This window comes from Podarcis raffonei, chromosome 8, assembly GCF_027172205.1.
Source record: "Podarcis raffonei isolate rPodRaf1 chromosome 8, rPodRaf1.pri, whole genome shotgun sequence".
NCBI classification, from domain to species: domain Eukaryota; kingdom Metazoa; phylum Chordata; class Lepidosauria; order Squamata; family Lacertidae; genus Podarcis; species Podarcis raffonei.
Window position 1 is genome coordinate 8,346,356 of NC_070609.1, and position 17,738 is coordinate 8,364,093.

The 17,738-nt window shown below is 44.9% G+C and overlaps 1 protein-coding gene across 1 annotated transcript in view; it reads left to right on the forward strand.

Annotated features, from left to right (window-relative positions):
• The first annotated feature begins 5,023 nt into the window (after nucleotides 1-5,023).
• Nucleotides 5,024-17,738, forward strand: part of ARHGAP35 (Rho GTPase activating protein 35) — an 82,974-nt gene continuing 70,259 nt past the window's right edge. The window contains exon 1 of the mRNA XM_053401873.1: nucleotides 5,024-5,384. The gene's annotated coding sequence lies outside the window, so the exon portion shown is untranslated. The remainder of the gene's footprint in view (nucleotides 5,385-17,738) is intronic.

Below are 17,738 nucleotides of genomic sequence, written 5' to 3' on the forward strand. Positions count from 1 at the left end.
GCTCAGGACCGCAATACCTTAAGGACTGCCTCTTTCCATATGATCCCACCCAGACCCTGAGATCATCTTCTGAGGCCCTTCTTGGTGGCAACACGAGAACGGGGCCTTCTCTGCAGTGGCTCCCCATTTGTTGAATGTTCTCCTCAGGGAAGTTCACCTGGTGCCTTCGTTATACACCTTTAGGCGCCAGGCAAAAACGTTCCTTTTTAACCAAGGCCTTTGGTTGATTTGATTGACATCTTATGCCCTTTTAAAATGTGGGATTTTTTTGCGGAGGGGGGTTGTTGTTTATATGTTGGTTATATATTTTGTGATCAATGATTCTTCAACATCAACTTTGTTGGACTGGTCATGTTGTGCGGATGCCTGATTATCATCTTCCAAAGCAACTACTCTATTCCGAACTTAAAAATGGAAAGCGTAATGCTGATTTTCAACAAAAGAGGTTTAAAGACCGTCTCAAGGCAAATCTAAAAAAATGTAGTATAAATACCGACAACTGGGAAACACTGGCCTGAGAGTGCTCCAGTTGGAAAACAGCCTTTACCAAAGGTGTCATGGGCTTTGAAGACACTCGAACTCAGGACGAAAGGGAGAAACGTGCTAAGAGGAAGGCACGCTTGGCAAATCCACACCATGATCAGCTCCCGCATGGGAACCAATGCCCCCACTGTGGAAGGACGTGTGGATCCAGAACTGGCCTCCACAGTCACTTATGGACTCATTGTTAAAACCGTGTTTATGGAAGACAATCTTACTTGGCTACGAGGAATCGCCAAAGAAGAAGATATATTTTGTGGTTTAATATTTTGATTTTGTTCCTTGAACTGCCCTGAGACCTCTGGGTATAGGGCGGTATATAAATTCAATAAATAACTAGTAATAAATAAATTTCCATACCACCTTTATCTACCAAGAAGCTCAAGGTGCGGTGTACATGGTTCTCCTCCTCACCATTTCATCATCGTAATAACCCAATGAGGTAGGCTAGGCTAAGAGATGGTGACTGGCCCAAGGTCACCCAGTGAGCTTCATGGCGGGAGTGGGGATTCGAACCCTGGTCTCCCTGGACCTGGTCTAGCACTCTAACCATTGCACCACACTGGCTCTCCAGGGTTTGAACCCGGGACCACGTAGAATATGCACTCTGCTACCGTGGGACGGCTCCACATAGCCTCTCTTCCTCCGTTAATTTCTCCACTTCATTAATTTATCATATAATCTGCCTTGATGGATCAGATCAGGGGTCCATCCAATTCAGCAGCCGTCTTCTCACAGTAGCCGGACAGAAGCCACCAGGAAGTCTGTAAGTCGGGTAGACTGCCTCTGAACTTGGAAGCTTAATAATAATAATAATAATAATAATAATAATAATAATAATTTATTATTTGTACCCCGCCCATCTGGCTGGGTTTCCCCAGCCACTCCGGGCGGCTTCCACAGAGAGCAAAAATACACTAAAATGTCACAAACTTCCCTGAACACGGCTGCCTTCAGATGTCTTCTGAATGTCAGGTAGTTATTTATCTCTTTGACATCTGATGGGAGGACATTCCACAGGGCGGGTGCCACTACCAAAAAGGCCCTCTGCCTGGTTCCCTGTAGCTTTGCTTCTCGCAATGAGGGAACCGTCACAAGGCCCTCGGCGCTGGACGTCAGTGTCCGGGCAGAACGATGGGGGTGGAGACGCTCCTTCAGGTATACTGGGCTGAGGCCATCATGACAAACAGCCATTAATAGAACTCCACATTAATTTGTTATAAAGCCATTTACACCGGTGGTCACCAGGTCACGTTATGCTCTATTTGGAATTCGTTATTTTTAAGAAGGCCATTGGAAAACCTTTGCTATCTATTAAGCCCCAGAAGGTCTTTAAGTGAGCTGACATTAGCTTCTGGTCTGTGTGATGTGATCATTTTCCAGGGGCAGGCTCTGTACAGGGCAAAGCGACTCTGCATTATGCAATTAGCATGCGGGTTATCTATATTAAGAAGCCACATCAATAGTTATGATACATTTACTGCGCTCGTTGTGGCAGAAAGGATTTCAGCCCCAGCTGTCTCGCCAGAACGCTAAAAGCTGTGGAAGCTGTGTCATGGATGGGTGAGGCTCTGCCAGATTTCTAACCAATGCCAGTTTTTAAGTGCAGACAAAGGGATCTTGGTACACTGCACAGCTGAGAGTTTGTTTTTAAATAAGAGTTCTTTCGGAAATTTTGATACCTTGATCTTTTCATCAAGTCACAAAAATTGTGAATGATTAAGGGGGCGGATCAGTTTCTAGAAGCACAGAATTTAAATCTCCAGGTAATTCAGTTTTGGAGCATGAGGCTTTTAATCTCAGGATCGTGACCTTTTGCTCCACGCTGGGCAAAAGATTCCCGCAGATTCCTGCATGCCGACGGGGTTGGACGAGAAGACCCTCGTGGTCCCTTCCAAGTCTATAATTCTGTGATAATATATATTTAACACCCTGACCATATGCACGTTGGTTTGGCAGTCACACAGTTCAATGAAGGTTACTCTCAAGTAAATGTGGATAGGACTGTGGTAACAGTGCTTATGTGTGTCTTCTTAGATGTAAATCCAAACGAATCCTGTTGGGCTTACTTCTTAGTAGGTGGGCATAAGGATTGCAGCCGAAGTCTAAATGCACTTACTGGGGTGGGTGGGTGAAGCCCCATTGAACACAGTGGGATTTGCTTCTGAGTAAACAGAAGATGTGGGTGGTGCTGTGGTCTAAACCACAGAGCCTAGGGCTTGCCGATCAGAAGGTCGGCAGTTCAAATCCCTGCCACGGGGTGAGCTCCCGTTGCTCGGTCCCTGCTCCTGCCAACCTAGCAGTTCGAAAGCACGTCAAAGTGCAAGTAGATAAATAGGTACCGCTCCGGCGGGAAGGTAAACGGCGTTTCCGTGCGCTGCTCTGGTTCGCCAGAAGCGGCTTAGTCATGCTGGCCACATGACCCGGAAGCTGTATGCCGGCTCCCTCGGCCAATAAAGCGAGATGAGCACCGCAACCCCCGAGTCGGCCACGACTGGACCTAATGGTCAGGGGTCCCTTTACCTTTTAAACAGGCATGGGATTGCATCATAAGACTCCAGTTGGGGAGGGGGGAACTGTTCTTCAAAAATGGAAAAGGAAGTAATAATGGCAATTCCCTCCCCAACTGATTATTACATTTATATCCCACTTTTTCCTCCTGAGATGCAGAACATATGCCTTGCATGCTGAAGGTGCCATCATTTCCAGTTAAACGGGAGGGTGGGAATGTTGCCTGGGACCCCAGAGAGCTTTTGCCCATCATATTGGGTATGATGGCTTGATAGGAAGCTCCCAGGCTTCCCCTGCAGGCATCCAGTTGGCCTCTGCGAGAACAGGTTGCTCAACCAGACGGGCTGCTGGTTAGATCCAGCAGTCAGGCTCTTCATGCGTATATTTTAGGAAGTTAGGCCAAAAGATACCTGGGATTCTATTCCAACCCTGCATAAATCACGTATGAGCATGTAATCAATGTAAGAAGCCAGGCTTGTCCAACAGGTAGATCATGGTAGATCTCTGGTCCCCCAGCGATCTCCTTACAAAAAACCCCAAGAAGCTAACTTTGGCTTCCTACAAAAAACCTCCACAACTTTGGGTAGATCACTCCCAGTCTTTTTACGATAATGGGTAGATCTCTGCCAATTTTTTTATACACAGGTAGTAGCCGTCCATAGTTCTAGTTACAGGTAAGAAGTGTGCATGCACACAAAAGCTCATTCCAATAACTAACTTAGTTGGTCTCTAAGGTGCTGCTGGAAGGAATTTTTTTATTTAGTTTTTTTATACTGTGTGTAGATCGCATTCTATTGGGAGTTGGACGTCCCTTCAATGTAAATGTAATAAATGCAACAAAAAGTTTGCTCCTCACCCCTCCAAAAGAAGTTTTCTGGGATGCTTCTGTGTCACAGATAACTTCTGCCACTATCATTTTGCCCAGACCTGGTGCCCTCCAGCTCTTTTGGACTCCAACTCCCATCAGCCCAAGCCAGAACTGACCAGGGGAAGTTGCTTTGGCCTAGAGCAGGACCGGCTAACAGCCTCCCCTCGCTACGTCATCTGCCCCCCCCCGCCAAAGCTTGTCCTCCAGCTGCTGACCCCCTAATCTAGAATACAGTGGATGCTTCTGTTTTATTGCTGGTGGTTTTTGTTGCTCATGTAGCACATCCTTAAGGAAGGGGGGGGGGAGAGCGGCACGAACCCCCGACTTCCGGATCCTTGCATTTGGTTTTCAAACCGTCCGCAGCAGCTGCAGCACTTTCGGCGGCCCTTGGCTATCCGAGGCGCACCCTGCGCCAGGATGCGCGCTGCTGCGAGGGATCGCCCGCATCTTGCCTGGGCAACAACGTTTGGCAGGGAGGGCGCGGGTGCGCGCGCGCGCCGGCGGGGTTCAAAGGCGCGCAAAGGCAGAGACACCGCGATCCTACGGATCCGCCAGGGGCGTGCGCGGGTGGGTTCCTTTGCAACCCCGCCTTCCCCCTCCCCCCACGATCTTGGCTACAAGCTCGGGCTCGCGTGCCAGCCTCTTGCAGCAAGCGCTTCTCCCCGTTAGCCGCCCCGCCTCTCCTCCTCCTCTTCCCTTGCATGCATGCAAAAAAAAGAGGAAAAAGCCTTAGCCGGTGGACCGCCCCTGCGCGCGCAAAAGCCCCCCCCCCCAGCGGGGAGGAGGTGACCCGCGCGCGCGCGCGCGCCTCTGCAAAGTCCCGTATCGCTTCTGTGCATGCAAACCTGCCTCGCATGCCTGCATGCGCGCGCGCGCACTCTCCCTCTCTCTCTGAATAGAGGTTCCGGAGCCCCGCCCACTACTCCCCCCTCACGCCGCAGCCCGCCCCGCCCACTTCTCTCCCCTCCGCCGGCGCGCGCACGCCGCCAGCCGCAACAGCAGCTTCTTCTCCTCCTCCTCCTCCTGTCTTCCCCCTCCCGCCCCGCTTGCTCGCTGGGCTCGTCGCGCGCACGCGCAACACACACACACACACACACACAGAGGCGGTCTCGCGCCCTGTCTCTCTCTCTCCTTCGGTCGATGGTGCCACTGCCGCCGCCGCCGCCGCCGCTACTGCTCCTTGTGAGGGGGGAAAAGAATCCGCCTCAGCCGCCGCCATTACAAGGCCGCTTTTCTTCCCTCGCTTCACCCCACCCACCGATACCCTCCTCCTCCTCCTCTCACCGCGCCGGGGGAAGGAAAGGAAGGGAGGAAGGAAGGAAGGAAAGGAGAGGGAGAGAGGAAGGAAGGAAGGAGGGGAACATGGCGCCGCCTCCTTCTCCTCCCGCTGCCGCCTCGGGTCCTTCTCCGCCCCGCCCCGAGAGCCCGGCCAGGACCCGCTGCTGCTGCCGCCGCCGCCGAGCTGGTAGGTGCCTCCGCCGGGAGCCTCCCCGCCCAGACCCCGCTCGCCTGCCTCGCCTTCCCCGCCGCCCTCCGCACCCCGCCCCGGTCCCCACTGAGGGGAGCGAACAATGAGGCGGCGGCAAAGGCGCCCCTCCCCCGATCCTGCCTCATCCCGAGGGGGCAGGGGCGAAACCCCCCCACGCCCCCCACCGCCGCAGTTTACCTCAGGCGTGGAATGGGGGGAAAGGGGGAGGGGAGAAAGAGCCTCCCCTCCTTTCTCTCTCTCTCTCTCCCCCCTTTTCTTTCGGAAATGGAGGAATCCCCTCCCTCCCCACTGCACAAGCACACATTGCGCGGGGAGGGGTGCGGTGCGAAGAAAAGACCCTTGCCTGCGAGGAGGTGGGGGGGGGAGAGAATGAGAGACGCCCCTTCTTCCTTCTGCTCCGTTCCGCACCAATACATGTCTCCCACCCCCGTTGAGGTAGCGGAATTTCGGGGAGGGTCGGGGTGTGTGTGAGTGGGAAGCCAAAAGGCAAAAAAATATCTTTTTTTCCTTAGGTATGTGGTGGAGGAATAATACAAGAGTCATCATCTATCTCCCCCCCCCCCCTTTCTCAGCCATTTAGTTTGGGGTTGGCAAACTTGACATGGATAAAGAGACTCTGCCCCTACCTGCGTATTTGCAAGGGGAAAGATGCTCCCCTGCATCCCTGGCCGGGGGGGGGGGGATGATGATAATGATGGGGGTCCCTTCCACAAACTGCTCCAGTGTTCAGAGGGGCGGGGATGGGGTTAGAAGCACGCATGCGGAGGGCCCTGGCGATGGAGGCGCAGGCTGAGCTGAAAAGGGGGGTATTGTGGCAAGGGGAGGGGGAAGGATATTGAGTTTGGGGAAGGGCACATGGGGTGCCCCTAGAATAAAACCTGAGGTGGAGTCAAGCACACCAGCAAACAAGTATTATTCTGTCTTTGACCACCCCCAGTGGCTGATAGACATTTCTGCTGTTTTGCCTGGAGGGAAGCCCTAGTGTTGCCTTGTGGGGTGGGGTGGGGTGGGGAAAACTACGAGGCTCAGGGAAGAGAGACGCAAAGAGAAATTCTTGCCAGCATCTTCATCCCTGAGTTAATGTTGGACAGGGACCAGTGGTAGTCTTCCTGCTGATTTCGGTTGGGTGGTTCTGCCTCCTCGAAGCATGGTCTGAGGGGGTGGCAAATGGCTGTTTCTGCACTGTTTGCTCTGATAAACTCCAGATTGAATTATTGCAATGCACACTGTGGGGCTGCCCTTGAAGACAGCTTGGAAACTTCAGTTGGTCCAAAGCACAGCAGCCAGGATATCCGCCGGTGTTCCATTTAGAACTCAAATCACCCCTAAATTGAAACCACTGCACTGGTTGCCAGATATTTTCTGGGTCCAGTTCAAGATGCTCACATTGGTGTTTGAAAGCCTTAAATGTCTTAGGCCCCAAATATCTGAAAGACTGCTTCCTTTCCCATTGATCCTCAGATATTAAGATTGGCAGAGGGTGCTCTCTTGGCAGTTCTGCTGCCCTCTGAAGTATTGGGGATGGTTGAGAACACTCCATGGTACCCCCTATATTCTTCTAACCCCATTCCAAGCTTCTAGCATCCTCAACATACAGCTTCTTCTGTATGCTGAAGACATTCCTCTTTATGTTGGCCTCTGACAGTTTTGATTTTTGTGATGTTTGCAGGACCATACCTGTATATTTGATTTTGCTTTTTGTTATTGACCTGTTTTGTTTTAATATTGCCTTATCGTAATATTGTTGTAACCTGTCCTAGGCAGATAAGAAAACTTCTGAATAAATAAGTGTCACCAGCTTTCCTCAGCTCAGTTCTTTGGGATGTGGAGATTCTCCTGGTTTGAAAGGCATTTGGATAAGTTGAGAAGATGGCATAAGGGGAAAGTGACTTTTCCCTTAATGCACTACTGAGGCTGAGAAGTGGTGCCTGCTGTCCTGTTGTACATGCCTCCAAACTCTGTAGGTGAAAATGGGGCATACTTTTGACTTCTCATTGTGTGCATTATCTCCTTCCCGAACTTCAAAAATCTGTCTTTTGTCTTGTAGGGGAAAAATAGGCATCTATTCTTGGTTTCCACCCCCCCCCTTTCTCTTTTCTTTTTGTGTAGAAAAAGTGCAACATTCAAAGCAGCCTCCAGCTTCTCTACTTATTTTTGATAGGTAGGATTGTGGGATATGTCTTAGTATTTCTCTTTCTTGTCCATGTTGCTCTCCTGGGACATCTCCCAGGTTTCTGAGGAATGGCATATTTCTGACATGTGTGGTCATCCTAATTACTTAATCCTATGAACGGTAATGGAATTTCCAATTTGTTAATGTGTGTTCAAACTGTGTGTTTTTTTTAGCAAGACTTTATCAAGATGATGATAATTAAATTCAGCTCTTGAAGATGGTTGGTGATACTGGAGAAGAAGGTAGAACAAGGTGTATCTTGAGAAACAAGGACCCTTTTCCTTTCACTATGCCTAACATTGGTTGAGGGCATATAGCTCCATCAAAATACTTTTTTCTTAAAAGTCATTCAAGATGGAAAGAAAAAGGAGAGAACATTTTCTTATAGAGATTGCAAACTCCTGGGAAACTCTTCCGTAACGTTCCTTTATTTTTTCAGACTCTTTTCCTTCCATGCCATTGAGATACCTCAAGGCCTTATTTTTTTAAAAAACATTTTTTAAAGCAAAAGTAGGTACCACTTGACTGCAAGACAACCTCTAAGGGGTTTACAAAAATATAAAACAAAACATCAAAATTCTTGGTAAGAATACCGTTAATAGTCTGGAAGTCTTGAACCTCTTGGTAAAGTCACAGATACCCCCTTACCTTTGTGCTTTCTTGAAGGAAGGATGAGGTTGGCTAGTTGAGAGCAATGATTTTTTTTCTTGAGAATTCTTTTTAAATTATTTTATTGGGAGAAATTTATTCTGTGGCTTTGTGATGAGCTACATAACATGTTAGGACACCATCTTTCTCCCGTTTCAGGATAGGGAATGGTCATGGTGGAACTCCTTTACCTTACCCTGGTTTTGACCTTCGCTAATAATCAGACAGCAGAAGACTTCCAAACCATGAATATCTCAGATTATTTCAGTACAATATTTTCCATCTTACGTCTTGTCCCTGTTTGGAGGCATCACCAAGTAATATTCTTATGCAGGCAGTTCTGAAATAAGTTAGAATGTGCACAGCTGAAAGGCAAGTGATGGGTGCCCAGTTTACTAGACTTTATCTCTTTACTTTTAGTGACTGATTAAATTGCAGGGACTCAGCCCTAGACTCAAAGCTAGGTCAGCATTTTGTCCTTATGGATGACTCTGTTTTTGAGAACTGGATCATGTTCAGATAATTAGAAGTTAGTAAAGACTGCCTGCTATATCAAATATCTTAAACCATTAATTCTAATAACAGGACAGGAAACTGGGGCTTACAGTGTTGTTGGTCTAAAGCTAATTGAATAAAAGTTCTTTTGGATGTTTTGAGAAGTTTGAAGTATATTTTTATAGCTGTAGTTCTGATTCCGGCCCTGTGTCAAATTATAGCTTTCTGTTTGGTGTTGTGCACAGAAAGAGAATCTGGGTCTACACCCTCAGTATTGACACCAATATATTCTGACCATTAGAATTATTTTGCAAAGGCAGTTATCCAAATGATCATTCAGTTCAAAATTACTACTCAGTCCTTGTTTAAATGAGTATCCACATATAAGTAATCATGTGAATCAGTCGGTGATACAAGCAGAAATGTTCCCTTGTGATGCAAGTCAAAATAATTTTGATCAGTGGAACAGCCATGAGGTTTTAATTGTACATGGTGCTGGAGAAATCTTAGCAAGGACTCAGATTATGCATACCATTAGCTGAGGAGGGTTCTTTTTTTTTTGTAAGGCTGGTTAATTATATTCAGTAGGAAATTAATTTGATCCTGAAAGGGCTTTTAGATTCATCTGCATCTGAGTGTTCAGTTGCAGAGAGTTCTGGTCTCAGGAATTGAAGTTTGTTCTTTTAGTGAGGTCTGAAAATATTGCCAGTAGCAGATTTTCAGGATGTGGCAGTAAATAGCTAGTCCCCCCCCCCCCAGTGTGGACTGAAGCCTTGTTCCTGGCTTCTTACCACTATTCACATTCTTAGAGAGAAATGTTAGTGTGTGTTCCTCTGTGAGAGCATTTTATATAATAGAATGAGTAGACAGCTTCACTGAGAGCTGATTTTCCCTATGCTCCCGAGCGATGTAACTGCTTTGCTAGGAGCTGTTGGAGATGCTCTTGTTCCATGCTGAGAGCTGACAATGAAGGAGGAAATTCAAAGCCAGTGATATATTTGCATCTGCTTTTGTTCTTATATTTATGGCTTCAAGAATCCTTGGAGGTAACATTTTCTGTGATAGTTCTGAGTGTATGCCTGTTGCTGAGGTTCTTTTGTCTCAAAGAAGGTACGTGTTCTGCAAAGGTTAAGCATTTTTTCTTACTCTTACCACATGAGTAGGTAAAACTGGGGTGCTAGGATGTGTTGAGCCAAGGGAATAAATAGTAATATTTCAACTATTCTTTGTATAAGAATAGCTTAGGATTCTGCGCTTGAAAGCCCAGGAGTATTGGTAAGTTGACATTTGTCTTGTAAAAGATCTGATATTCTCAAGCAATGCAACTGCATCTCCTTGAGCCTAGTTCAGATAGAAGAATGTATGTTTAAAGGAGAGAGAATTGATCCACCCTGGCACCTAAACCTTTAAATGTTTACTTGGAAGCAAGTGCAGTTGTTTTGCTTATGTTACCATTAATCATGTTTTAGGACTATATAGCTTAAGAATGTTTTTAAAATGCATTCAGTGCTCAGTGTTTCTTATAGTAATTTTTGACCTTGTCCTCAAATAACAACTGAATGAATAGTTGAATTGCTGTGTCTCAGGAACAAAGTAGCACATTGGTCTGTTTCTAGCCCTGTTGATTTAGTATTTTTAGCTAAAGAACCAGCTACTTGCCAGTTTGTAACAGCAGATATATTTTCGAAATCTCTGTAATTCCACTATTAGGTTCTTATTTTGAAGGATGACGAGGTATTTTCAGTATTAAGTATCCTCTTGAGTCATTTTAATGTGATTGCCTGAAATATCCTGCTTTTCCCAGTCTTCCCACCTTTCCTTTTGTTCTGATTGAATTCCTTTCCTATACGCTTATCAAAAAAACCTCTTGATTGCAGCTCCCTTTCTAATTCTGACATAGCATAGTCATTGTGTGCAGACAGATAACTCTCAAACTTTTCCTCTTGTCTTTGTGGTTAAAAAACAAATTGAACTGCTTGCATTAGTATAGTTCCTTGGAGTGATTAAAAATTGCTGCCACTTAAAGCCATGTGTATATTTTTATACTGTGGAATTAGATTAGAGATATACAACTTGCTCAGTATGTGGGGACACATTTAGGAAGTATTAGGGATTGGGGCGTGTATTTTAAGTACACGTAACATAAATGGAATTGGCACTAACACAGGTGCCACATAATACCCATTCCGCATTTGTAAGCACTCAATGGTTTAGTGTGGCAGCACCTACAGTTTGGATCTCCCTGCCTATTGAGATAAAGCAGATGCCTTCACTGTACTCTTTTTGTTGCCTGCTAAAGACATTCTTATTTAGACAAGCCTACCCAGATGCTTAGGAAGTTGAGGTAATTTTAATCTGTTTTTGTATTTTAACATTTGTATGTTTTAAAGTAAGGTTGTAAATTTTTCTTGATTTACTTCTTGTATCTTTTTGAGGCTTTTTACAATCAAGTGGTTGATTATTTATTTCAAAAAAGGCACCTTGCCATGGTCACTAATTGGCTGGTCAGTAGTCTGACCAAAAGGTTTAGCATTGCTTTTTCTAAATATTTTGAATCATGGTGAACAGTGAACAGCCTCTACCCTTGTAGGGTTTTTTGTTTGGCACTGTGTGAGCAAGCTCTGTGCTCACACACATTCTTCTCTCATGCATTCTGATTTTTCTCCCTTCTGATTTAGTGGAAGCCATAGTTTACTGTTACCTCTAAGCCAGGCAAACTATGACTTGTGCTAAAATGTCAATGAGAAAGAAAATCAGATTGCACCAGAGTGCAGGCCTAGTTTTGTTGTTCTTTAGTCGTTTAGTCATGTCCGACTCTTCGTGACCCCATAGACCAGAGCACACCGCAGGCCTAGTTTACATAGTACCAGACCCTGGTTTGGTGTTAGATCTGAACTGTTGCAGTCTTCTTTAGAGGTTTGCTGACTAAACCTTATATGTAAACACTTCTTTAACACATCGCACAAAACCATAGCTTAGCACAAGCCAGAAAAGCCAGGCTGAGCTGCAAGAAATCTCAGGGTCATGCACTCAGCTTCCCTTTCACCCTGAAAGGAAGAGTTTGGAAGGTCTTGTTTCTGCTTGTTATTAATCACAATTTGCCATCTTGTCCAGACCTGGAACTGAGGTTAATCTTGAGTGTGGCTAGTTTAAATAATCCTGCTTCAGTAACTGTGGCTTAGTTCGCTTCTTGCTTTAAAATTAACCATAGATAATGTTAACCACAATTTGTTGCTGTAGATGACACAACAAATCATGGTTAAACAAAAGCGTCCAAGTTCTTCCTAGCCACACAGCCAGAGAATAGTGAGTGCATGAGACATGCTGCAGCTCATTCTGGCTTGTGCAGACTGTGGTTTGGTGCAGGGGTGCTGAACCTTTTCGGCCCTTCTGTGAGCCAATTTTGACAGATGTGCAGGGCAATCCACCTGGCAATCACAAACCGTTATTGTGACAACACATGATTGGCAGGCAGGTTGCCCCACCCATCTGTCAAAATCCCTTGCATTCCCTATATTCCTGTCCAAGGATTGGGGGGGGGGCGGCGAATCTGAGAGTTCTTTGCAGCAGTTTCTCCCACACTGGTCTGGTGCAATCTTTGAAAGTGTGGGAGAAAATGCTGCAAAGGGCGCCTACTTTTAAGTGAGTCCCTGCTCTGTGTCTTAGCTATGGGGAGGAGGGACTGTGTGGGGAAACAAGCACCCACTTCATCATTGCTGTGCAATGGAGTAGTCTTGTTAGTGCTGGTGTCAAAAGCAGACCTTGGCTCTGGCAAGGACGGCTCCATCGTGAATGATGAGTAAAAAAACTGGGCCCACTTGTTTTCATTGCCTGCTTACGGAAAACAAGCAGACCCCCCCCCCTTTAAAGTCCACCCATGCGAGGTTTGGGGGAAATGACCTCACGGACCAAATTGGGCCCATGGGCCAGAGGTTCCTGTCCCAGTTTAGTGTGATGTGCTGATGAGTCATTTTGAAATTTTTGATAGGGTCTGAAAGCAAAGCTTTATTGATTGCTTAGAAAGACCGCTTGCCAAGGTGAGGATTAAATTTTTTATAATTTATGTATTTTGATTTTTGAACATCTACTCTGTATCTTATCAGATGAAGCAGAACATTGGTTTTAAGCAACATAAAAATAAGACAAACTGGGGCTGACGCTAGTTGGAACCCAGCAACAAGTGAGGGCCAGAATTTCCTCACACCTTAAGAAAGTTTTTTATTCTTTTTGGAGAGGTGTGTCATTCGTTTCATTTTAGAGGGGCACATATGAGAGAGAAAATAATTATGGAAGTGATAGCAATTTTGGACTAACTTCAGTTATTGTAGAATAGAGTAAGACATGTCATGTAGGGCATTTCTTGCTTCTATGAGTACAGTCATTGACATCTAGAAATAGGTAGGAGGGTCAATCAAGGTGATTTAAATAGTTGATTTAAATCAAGCTTCTAGCTTTCCAAGTCATTTGTTTCCTGAGCAAATGTGCATACCAAATGGTTGCTGTATCATTTAAACCAGGGACCATCAATCCTTTAGCTTCTGCACATGCATAGAGGGAACTGAAGGGTAGATGGGAGAAATCAACCTGGACAGGTAGCCCATCTAGCAGAAGGAAAACTCTGATCCTAAACACCCACTGCTTTGCAGGGCATCTTCAAGAGAATAGGCTAAGGAATAAACCCTACACAAATCCAGTGGAGTCCCTAAGATGATCAGATGGTGCCTTGTACGCCTGCTTCTAGCAACTCCTGCAGCCAGAAGTATTGCTCTGCTTTCTTTTGGACTATGTCAGCGAGGCCGAGGGGGGTGGGTCTTGTCATCTGGGCATCCCAGGAGCTCCATACACATTGCCTAGGCTTGAGCCCTGGGGAGGTTGCTTCGGTATGCTATCGCAGCAGTTTGACTTCACCCCCAGAGGTGCACTCCATTGTCTCTTGAGACGGACAGAGGCCAACAGTACAGGAAGAAGTCCATATGAGATTTTTGCTTGTGCATTCCCCTTTTGTCCTCTTCACTTAGAAAGATGAATTCAGAAGCTTTTTGGTTCTGCTTTTGATTAACCACAGCTCTTGTTGTGACCCTGTTAATCTTAGCTATGGTTAATTTAAATGAGTCAATTAGGATTTGAAGTTGGTTGGTTTGAAACCATAGTTGGTATTAGCCACAGTTTGTTAGTCCGGACAACATGACAAAACATAGTGAGACAGAAGCTTCTGTTCTCTTACTAGCTTTGGCAGTGGAGGCATATAAGGGAGCACGTGGGCCTGAAGCGTGCTCTTATTTGTTCATGTTTTGTCATCCTAAGCCATAGCATAGCACTTGAATGCACTTATTGGTTTGATAAAGGGTAATAGTTGAGCGTTGTCCACAGTCGCACTGAAGTAAAGTTCTATTGAAGGTTATTAGACTCACATTAGCCATGACTAACTTCAGCAGGATTAGAGCCTATGAATATATAATTTAATAAATTTTTATTACATTCACATATAATTTTCAACCAGGTTAAGGGGCGTTTTTATTACTGTGGTTTCTAGCCCTCATTGGTGTGTAGCAAGCAATCTGGAAATGTAGTGGTGAAAATGCTGAAGGATGTGAATTGAAGCAATTAGAAGGGAGCCATTAAGATATTAGCTGTATAGCGTGAGCCTGGGCAACAGTATAGTTTTAGATCGAAGGAAATTGTATATATTTTCAGTTGGAAGCAGCTAAAATACCTCCCCCCACAATGCTGAACATACTGCCCAAGTGTAGATATTTCTAGATAATGACGGTTATAGTAGCCAGGTAGGAGTTATCTAAATGCCTTGGTGATAATTGTCACTATAAACTGATAAGGCATGCTGCAAGCATATGCTTCACATCAACAGTTATTTATTGGCAATGTGATGCTGCTGTTGTAATAGTTTTAATGGGTTGAAACCTATTGATTATTTTTTTGAATCCTCTGACCAACAGCCAATGCAAACAAAACAACATAAATTAACAATTTGATAAATTTAATATAGAAGGCATTTGTGTTATCACCAAAAACATGGAAAAATGAGTATGCCCCATTGTTCTGTCTGCATGTGTTTTTCAAAGACCACCTGTTTAGTAAGAATAGCTTCTTTGCTGGATCAGATCAAAAGGTTCATCTAGTCCAGCATTTTGTTTCCAAGAGTAGCTAGCTAGATTCCTCTAGAAACTCAACAGCTGAGTTGTTTTGTTGCTTGTCCCCATCATGTGATACTCTTTCTGAACATAAAGGTTCTGTGTTGATCCCATAGTTATTAGCTGTGGATAGATCTCTCCTCTACTCCAGCTCATGTCCAGGTAAGATCTTAAAGATTACACTGTGCCAGCACCATGAGATTAGAGCGGTATGTAGCAACACCTGTGCCAGGCACAGAAAACATTACCCTGACACGACAGCAGTGTTATGCCTATGTCTATGTGAGCAAAAAGGTTTAGGATGAGAGATGCCGGTGTGCAAGGAATGCACCTGAAAGCTCCTGGCGATTGTTTCATTCCTTCTGTAGTTTGAGATCTTGCACAGGAGGAGGGCAACACAAGAATGGACCTTTTCTGCAGTGGCTCTCTCTTTGTGGAATGCTGTCTCCAGGGAGGTTTGGCTGGTGCCTTCATTATACACCTTTAACAAGGCCTTTGGCTGGTTGATATCTAATGTAAGGTTACTAGATTTTTTTTAATGGATCCTGGGACACTTTTCAACTTCAATAGGAATGATAGGATTTTGTATGGGGACTGATTTGTAAATCTGGGGCCTGTCCCCGGGAAACGGGGACATCTGGTAACCTTAATCTAATGCTCTTTTAAAATGTGTTGTGTGAAGGGGGATTAGTGGGTTGTTTTTATTTTTATTATGTATTTTGTTTTTTTTTATATTGTGTTTTTATGTTGTGAACCACCTTGAGATCTACGGGTATAGGGTGGCTTATTTATTATTTTATATTGGGGACACTATGTAAACAATACTACTAATGTTACTGTAGGACAGCTTGGATTTCTCCCCCTACTAATCCTCTTCTTCCCACCAAATCATTACACATTTTCTTTTATTCATATTTGAAATGGGCATGGTAGTGAATAGAGGTTTTGATGATGTGACATTCTAAAAAAGGGTAAACTTTAACAGGTGAAGTAACATTTACATTCCCTGCCTATAATATTCTAGTTTTGTATATCATATATGACAAAGAAAACTTACTTTTGTCCATCATAGCTGTGATGTTTTATTTTTTCCCTATGCAATGCAGAATGTAGCAGGCACACTTAGAGAACTGAGCTTTCATTCCTTGCCAGTTTCTTAAATGAAAGCAAAGGGGATTTTTTTGGCGTTTGTTTAGGACAGAGCAGTGAACGTCAGGCCCAGGGTCCAAATATTGCTCTCCAAGGCTCTTTACATGCTCTCTCTCCCTTGGCTGCAGTCCTTGCTAGCTCTGCTGTGCACCCTCCTTGAGTACTTTCGCCTCACTGGAATGTGCCCTTGAACTATGATAATGTCTCTTGCTTGTCTAGATGGAGAGATAGGGGTGTGTAGAAACTTCTGGCTTGCACATGTAGCCTACTGTACAAAGGTAAGAGTCATGTTCATTGCTCCAGCCTCTGTTGCCTCTGGCTCAGCCCACCCTGGCATGCAGCCCCTGGAAGTTTGCCCATGAGGCATTGTAGCCCTGGGGCTGAAAAGGATTCTCCTCCCGTAGTATAGGACATGGATGGAATCCTGTTCCCTGAATTGGATTTCATCATGTTCTTATGATACAAGGCTGCCACGAACCTCAGGCACATTCCAACTCACTGAGAATCAGCGTGTCTGCTTTAGGAATTGTTTCATCGTTTCCAAGTTTAGGGACACAGATTCCCATAAAAGAGTTTTTGCTAAAGTTGGGGTAAGCAGTTCAATAACTTCATTCTTAGATATTATACCTCTGTTAGAAACAGTTTTTCGGGGCTTTGTACAATATTGAAAGAAAGTGGATTCTTTCCCAATTTTCTCCGGTATTTGACGTGGTCACATCTATGCTGTGTGATGGGTACTACCTGTTTTGGGTGCAGACTGGGCAGAGCTTCCCCGAGCAGGGCTATGAACATTATGCATTTGATAGCATGGGATACTGGTTAGTGCTTTGGTATATTCTTGCTTTTTTCCTCTATCCCAGGGTCTGTGTTCAACTGTTTGAAATACACTCAGTAATGTAGTGTGTGTGGGCTCAGAGGTTGTCAGCAGGAGACAGGAACTGGCCGTCACTCTTGTCTCCTGTGCAGTAATGGGTATCTTTCTTGCTGTACCAGAGCCAACCTAATTTATGCCTGTCCAATGATTTGGCTGTCTTGCATTGTGGGTAGATAGAGAGAAATACCAGGTAATCTCATGTAGGTGCTCTTGTATCCTGGTCTCATTAAGGCCAGTGGTTTGGAATGAACTTGTACAACTACTTATTTGCATGTTTCCTTTTTGGGAGAGGGCTGTTTCTCATCGATAGAGCATCTGCTTTGCACATAGAAGGTGTGCAAAGCACACATCCTTGGAGAGGGCACTGCCAGTCAGTGTAGACAATACTAGATGGATCTGATTCTGTATAAGGCAGCTTGCCAAGTTGCAGTCTTTCTATTTCCTACCTCTGGTAGTTGTAATGTGCTTTTAGGTAAATAAGGGGGAAAGGATATGTGGGACTTGACAAATCTTGAGGAAAATAAAGTATCCGTGGATGATCTTAATGTTGTTACGTTTCAATCTGTCTTTCTGAGTCTTCTTTTTTTTTGTATACTGTAACAAACAATTCTGCCACTTTGTATTTTCTGTTGACTTATTTGAGTGCTGTATCGCATTTAAGTTTGGATTTCCCCCTCTTGTTATTTATTTTTAAAATCATAGCTGTTCAGTGGGCAGCCCTTTAAATTGGTTAAATTCTTGCAAAAGAAAAGTGCTCACTACTCATACTCTTCCATCTCCAAAAAGGGACTAATAAGTTTTTGAAGATTTTGCCTTTGTTATCCCAAGAGGTTTTGGTTTAG